Below are 7972 nucleotides of genomic sequence, written 5' to 3'. Positions count from 1 at the left end.
CTCTCAAAAATAAAGTAAAACATAAAAACAATTTTTTTTTAAAAATAGTAGATGAAAAACCAAGGTTCCCACTCTTCTATGTTTTTTTCATCATACTAGACTCAACTCATCCCCCTCTTTATGCTTTTTCATGGACCGGAGGTGAATAATCAGCATCTTTATTAAGATAACTTATTAAGTTATTAGGATCAATTCTTGTATGAGGGAAAGGAAGGAAGAAATATTAGATAAAGAAAGAAGTTGGTGACAATGCAATCTCAACTTAGGTCTTACCCAAAGCCACACAGAGCCTTGAAGTCTGAATAGTCCTTCAGAGTTTTACTATGATGCATAGAAGGCATCCGTCTCCATATCAAACTGTCATTAGATTTACTGCTCCTAAGAAGAAAGAGTGCCTTTGTTAAGTCAGCCCTCTAGCCAATGTCAGTTTCTGTAACTAAGTATATATCTGTGTGTGTATAGATATCAATATATATGTATTATTTTGAATTAATATCAAATTAGTTATTAATAATAAAATTTAAAAATACATAATTAGTAATTAAAGTTCAGACATATATCTTTTTTTTTCTTTTTTTTTTTTTAATAGTTTATTGTCAAATTAGTTTCCACATAACACTCAGTGCTCATCCCCACAAGTGTCCTCCTCCATGCCCATCCCCCCTCCCCCCACATCCATCAGTCCTCAGTTTTTGTCAGCATTCAAGAGTCTCTCATGGTTTGCTTCTCTCCCTTTCCCCCACCATTTCCGCCCTTCTTCTCCCCCTTGTTCCTCCGTCAAGTTCCTCCTAATCCTCCTATACGTGCAAACATATGATATTTGTCCTTCTCTGCCTGACTTATTTCGCTCAGCATAACACCCTCAAGGTCCATCCATGTTGCTACACATGGCCAGATTTCATTGTTTCTCATTGCCATGTAGTATTCCATGGTATAGATAAACCACATCTTCTTGATCCATTCATCTGTTGATGGACACTTAGGCTCTTTCCATGTTTTAGCTATTGTGGAGAGTGCTGCTATGAACATTGGGGTACATGTGCTCCTATGCATCAGCATTTCTGTATCCCTTGGGTAAATTCCTAGCAGTGCTATTGCTGGGTCATAGGGGAGTTCTATTGTTAGTTTCCTGAGGAACCTCCACACTGTTTTCCAGAGGGGCTGTACCAGTTTACATTCCCACCAACAGTGTAGGAGGGTGCCCGTTTCTCCACATCCTCGCCAGCATCTAGAGTTCTCTGATTTGCTCATTTTAGCCACTCTGACTGGCGTGAGGTGGTATCTCAGTGTGGTTTTGATTTGTATTTCCCTGATGAGGAGGGATGCTGAACATCGTTTCATGTGTCTGTTGGCCATCTGGATGTCCTCTTTGGAGAAGTCAGACATATATCTTAAACTGCTTCTTGACTACATGTTAAGTAACTTTAAGAAAGAAAACATGATTTCTGTCTCTTACCACTATCTTTGCAAGAAGCATAATTGTTGACTGATTAGCTAAATATTAAACCTTAATATCTTTCATTTCAATGACACAATGAACATTAATAAACTAATAATGATTTTTAATTCTATTAAAGCCAACATGCTCTCTGCCAAGTCAGTGATTGTTTTATTTGCCATCTGGAGTTACTGTTGGCTGGAGATGGATAATGAAGATGTTAAACAGGAAGTTCCATGGGTACCTGGGTGGCTCAGGCGGCTGAGCATTATCCCACTTCAGCTCAGGTCATGATCTCACAGCTTGTGAGTTCAAGCCCCATATCGGGCTCTCTGCTGAGAGCTTAGAGTCTGGAGCCTGCTTTGGGTTCTATGTCTGCCTCTCTTTCTGCTCCTCCCCTGCTTGCGCTCAGTCTTTCTCTCTCAAAAATAAACAAACATTTAAAAATTAAAAAAAAAAACATATAGACACTGGGAGAATGAACTTTTTAGGGTACCTACATTAAATGGACAGTATGATGGCCTCATACCAAAAGGAGACTCTAATTTCTCTAGCTTAATCACATTAGACAGAAGAATATGAACCATTGGTCATTTTAGGGAATAAGAATTGTAGAATTAAGAAACCACATTATCAATTCTTAATATAATTATAAAGAGAAAAGGAGATACTGGGCATTGCATCCTGACTCTTTGGCAGACAGCAAGATTAGATGGACTGTACTTCAGTGTACTTATTAACATAATTGGGAAATATCAAAACAAATGTCTCCATATGGAGGGAGGTGTAAATGTATTCCCTATAGTAACACTTAACTCATTTACTTACCACTCATACTCCATTCACTTACCAGCATATGTTTATTGGATGTGTACTACCTATTGAAAATATTAGTGATTTTACAGAGAAAGTTTTTATACTTAGATAAACAGAAATCTCTGAGTTGTTTTTGAGTGCTTTCATACATGTTTTGTTGTTGTTGTTCCTAATGTAAAACATATAAACACTACACATCTTCCCAGTTTAAGTTCTCACCTTCCACATGGACTACGGTAGCACTCATAAAATCTGTTTTGTATATCATAAACTCCTCACGATTAGGACCATGTTTTATCTATCTTTGGATCCCTTAGACCAATAGTAAAAACTTACAGGTAAGCATATTATAGGTGTCTATTGAATTAAGGTCATGTAGAAACTAATGTGACCCAATACATTTGGATTAATTTAATCTATACATAGCAATTATGATATTCCTAATATCTAAAATTATACATTTATTATTTTTCTTTATTAAAGAATTCAGTTTCATATGTGCTTGGGAAAATGTTTCTTTTTTTTAAATTTTTTAATGTTTATTTTTTGAGAGAGAGACAGAGAGATAGAGCAGGGGAGGGGCAGAGAGAAAGGGAGACACAGAATCTGAAGTATGTTCCAGGCTCTGAGCTATCAGCACAGAGCCTGATGCGGGGCTCAAACTCAGGAACTACGAGATCATGACCTGAGCCAAAGTCTAACACTTAACAGACTGAGCCACCCAGGTGCCCTGAAAAAGTGTATTTCTAAGGTGATTAAAAAGTGCAGAGGAAGATGAAATTGAAATAAAAGAAAGATAGAGCTTGGGGTTCAATAAAAATTCAGAAAGTATCCTTTGAACACCTGTTCAGTTCAGAGCATTGTGCTCATTGTTCACAGAACTTATCCCCTGCCTTCAGTGTATTTGTAAGAAAACTGATAGGGAATGAGATTTGGCTACTCAAATATAAGTAAAAAGGGCTGACATTGGCAGGAAATGCAAAATGATACAGAAACCACGAAGCAAATAAGCAATCATTTAAATATTTTACAATGTTTACCTTGGCTTATGAAATGAGTCAACAGTTAAGTATTTCTAAATGTTAAGTGAATGGGTAGTTGTGACAATTTTAAATATAATGATCAAATAAGGCTATGCATAAACATAGAGCAAGAAAATAGCATAGGTTAAAGTTAAAAGAAGATTAATTTATATCAACCTTAGTCATCTCAAATAAAAATATAAAATACCCTCAACCATATTTACATATCTAAAAATATGACAGATCATAATTGCATTTAGCCATTAATTATTTTATTTTTCAGCAAAACAAAGAAGTAGCAGACAGGCAATTCTAGACATAAGTATAGTCTTTCTTTTTTCAATTAATTATTTTTTTTAATTATGAGGAGATAACTAGAAGTGTTATGACCCGAATTCAAATTAATATTTGATTAAATTTCACAACACAACATGGAGCTATAACTGGAATGAACAGTTTGATGAAATTAAAATTACTTAGTAATAGATATGAAGCCAAGCAACTATTAAACTGCTTATTTCTTGGGATGTAATAGCAGATGCCAGAACCACAGTATAGATTTTCTACAAACACAACCCTGGTAGACTTTCAGAGCTTTGTGTCTGTGTGGATGAACAATTCTTGGTCCCAGTTTATATTTACTATAGTTCTTCAGACATGTGATGATGTTTTATAAATATCTGCAAATCACTAATGGTACAGAAAACACAAATGGTTTAAGTTCCTAATCTACATGTGTAAAGGCCAAAGGAAGGAAGGTTGTATTAAAATCAGTTATGTGCTAAAGAAAAAACGAAAAGAGAAAGTATAAACCCCTAGCATTTCCAAATGTGAAAGAAACAATTCCTTGGGAATCATTTGGAAGAGAAGCATCCTGGGGCAGGAGGAAAAATCCCTAATTAGTACATCGTAAGAGACATTCTTACAGGAAGATAAAGTTGAGAGGGAGAAAGGAGGCTGAGTTGGTGATTCATTGACACTTAAAATTGTTATGTTCAAGTCACTGTACCAGCTGCTACAAGAAGGTCGTCTCTTCCTTCAGTATGCTTGCAAGAGGGTAGATAGGGCGAACTACTGAAATGTAAAGGAAAACATGGTGAATTCTGTAGCAGAATTACAACTTATGCACTTTAGAAATATGGAGAGGTCTCACTCTATAAGCAATTCCCTCCAACCTTCAAGGAGGGAATTATCCTTGAGATAATGTCAAGAGCAGTGGTTCAGATGTTGGTAGTAATGAATGGGATAGAGACTAGGAACCAGTCTTTGGCTAGAACAAGTAGTTTGGATGATGAGTGTGGAAGTAGCCCTGAGAACTAATTCTGGAGAGCTAAGGTTTGATCATTGGTCAGCTAACTATCTCTTGAATTATGGATGAGTCACTTAGCCCTTCGAGAACTAATTTTCTCAGCTACACATAAAGGGAATTGAACTAGAAATCGTTAAAGTCATGCTTATTCTAAAATGCTCTGATCTAAGAAGAATACATTGGCTCCTGTTTTGAATAGCCTAGACTGCTAAGTTGAGAAGTTTCAAAAATTTGTTGGCACCTGAAAATTTCTGAAAGCTTTCTGAGCAACATAGTAATATGCTTAAAGTTATACATTTAGATGATTAACATAATGGGGATATGGGATTAACTTTTGTGGGAAGATCATGTAGTCTGTAATGTTCCTAGATAAGAGTATTGAGGCACTGGCAGAGGGAATGTATTCTAGAAGCTGAATCTGTAAGACCTGTCCTCTTGTTAATCAATGCCAAGAGAGAGAACACAGAAATAAAAAAAAAAAAAAAAAGGAAAAAGTACATACCTTTCAGCCTTGGCATCTGAAAGAATGTTTACCAGACCAGGTTAGGAAAGTTTTATGTATAAGGATCAATGCAAGCTGTTTGAAATGAAACTGTGCAATTGCCAGCTGGAAATTCAGGCTTAGATCTTTTGCTTCCAAGATATGGATTAGAAGAGGGCTTGCAAACTCAGATGCTTACAGAAACTACTAAAGTAACAGGCTATGTTCAAAACAATAAAAATGTGGGGAATAGAGAACACTGGCAAAATATGCCTTTCCAAAAGAATAGCTGCCACTCAATTATGAGACATCAGTGCCTGTTTTCCTAAGAGAGCTAGAAATTTAGATGATTTCTTTTTTTAAATTGTTGATAAGAAAACTAAATAAAATTAAATAATAAAACTTTCAAGCATTAATAGAAAGATAATAACCAAAATTGTGGGTGAAGGATAAATATTTTCAAAAGAGTAATTTTAAAGAGAGAAGTCTAAGAAAATATCCTCAAATAATTTTTATACTTTAAAGTCAAGTTAAAGAAAACTCTGATCTCTTCATATGGTGAGATCTCCAGAAATGAGAAAAATGTAAGAACAGTACTCAAAGAGAATGGAATGGCAAAGGAACAAAAAAAGCCATAGTGTCCACCAATGGGGGAGTTATATGATCGAAGACATGATAGCAGACTGATATGATAATATTAAAGAGGAAGGCTATAAATTATCTTGCATTTTTCTTTACATATTTTTCATTTTATGCTTTCAAAACTCTATATTGATGCTAAATGTGCTTGTTATATTGAATATTGTGCTCTAATAATAAATTATTATATAATTTATATAATTATAAGTACATATAATTATATAATAAATATAATTTTGACTCTCAACACCTAAAGATATTTATTGCAATAATGATGTTACCATCCATTACAAAAAGACAAGATGGACAAAAAGACTTAGAAGATTTAATTGGCCGTTTGTATTATTAGGTAGACAGATCTACAGTCATGGCTTTATTGAACACATATAAGAGAAACTAGAAAATTAATTTGATTTAACATTTCGGAGATATTTTAACATGCTCCCTCAACCATGCTCTATTCCTTGACTGGGAATGTGTTAGAAGAGCAAGTAGCTGTATCTTGCTGGATACTTCTCAGTCTCCTCTAGTAAGAAATTGTGTTTCAATTGTTGATAAGCCCTATGTTTTCTATGAAAAGAAACAGTTCCCTAAACAGATGGTTGACTGCAAGATTTTGCCACATTTCTCAAATATGCTTTGTAAACTACCAGCAGTCAGATTTAATTTTGTCTATGAGAAAGGAGCAATGAGTGGATGATGAAACTAGGCATCATTAACTATAATTTAAAGTAACAATCAAATGCATCAATGTCTTGAATAGCAATTATAAGGTATTATAAAAGCTCTCTTCTGAAAAGATTTTCAGATGTGCAAAGGATTGTCAAGAAAGTGTTAGAACATGACAATAAAGAATTTTAAGATGGGTTACAAAAATTGAAATGCAAGTGTGTGTGTGTGTGTGTGTGTGTGTGTGTGTTTGTGTGGTGTAGTGTAATTTGTATGTGGAACAAAGTAGGCACTCAGTAAGTACTCGCTGTGCATAAATTTTGTACTCTTGCTGATTACAGATTTGCCCTGAATTTCTTCTGGCAGCCATCAATAGAGCTTGGAGGCCTGATTGCCAACTTTTTCTCTTCTCATCTTCCCCACTATTCTGGTAGACCCTAGAATCTTAACTGTTTTCCGTCCCTGGTTTGTTATTAATTCTTTCCTTATAAGTATTTTAGTGTTTGTTTTTTTGTCTCCTCAGCCTACAAACTCAAATTTATTTCATGATTTAAGAAGCTATTTTTTTTCTAGTTACGTACTGCTATTTATTAAACAGTACCACTTCAAAATTAGTGGCCTAAACAACCACCATTTTATTCTGCTCTTGGACTTCACCAGTCAGAGATTTACACAGGGCGCAGAAGGCATCAATATCAATTGTTGCTCAAGGATATCAGGGGTCTCAGCAAGGAGATCCTGATACCTGAAGGTAGCTTGAAACTCTNCTGGGATTTGCTTAAATTTTCTTTCTCTTTCATTTTTTTTTGTAATGATTTTAGTATTAATTTTTGAGAGAGAGAGAAGAGTGTAAGAAGGGTATGGGCAGAAAGAGAAGGAGACACAGAATTTGAGTTGTCAGCACAGAGCCTGACACTGGGCCTGAACCAACGAGCCATGAGATGATGACCTGAGCTGTAGTTGGACGCATAACTGACTGAGCCATCCAGGCACCCCAGCTGAAATTTTCTAATGGAACATCTATACTTGTCATCTTCTCTTGAACTTGGGCTTCTTATAACATAGCAGCTGGGATCTGAGAGTGAGTATCTAGAAAATGAGAGTCCAAGAGACCCAGGCAGAGGCTGCATGACTTTTTAGGTCTTAACCTTATGAGCCCTAAGTTGTCACTTTCATCATCTTCTATTGGTTGTAACAGTCACCACCCAGATCTAAAGTTAGGGACATAGATTGCATCTCCTAATGGGGAAGATGGTTAAAAATTATAATCATTTTTAATTTATCGCTTAAAATTTATAACCATATCTTAAACACAAACTTTTTTTTTTACAAATAGTTTATTGTCAAATTAGTTTCCACATAACACCCAGTGCTCATCCCCACAAGTGTCCTCCTCCATGCCCATCCCCCCTCCCCCCCATATCCATCAGTCCTTAGTTTTTGTCAGCATTCAAGAGTCTCTCATGGTTTGCCTCTCTCCCTTTCCCCCACCATTTCCCCCCCCCTTCTCCCCCTTGTTCCTCAGTTAAGTTCCTCCTAATCCTCCTATTATACGTGCAAACATATGATATTTGTCCTTCTCTGCCTGACTTATTTCG

Source organism: Crocuta crocuta, unplaced genomic scaffold (assembly GCF_008692635.1).
Source record: "Crocuta crocuta isolate KB4526 unplaced genomic scaffold, BGI_CrCroc_1.0 scaffold154, whole genome shotgun sequence".
Classification (NCBI taxonomy): domain Eukaryota; kingdom Metazoa; phylum Chordata; class Mammalia; order Carnivora; family Hyaenidae; genus Crocuta; species Crocuta crocuta.
Note: the sequence above shows the minus strand (reverse complement) of the source record.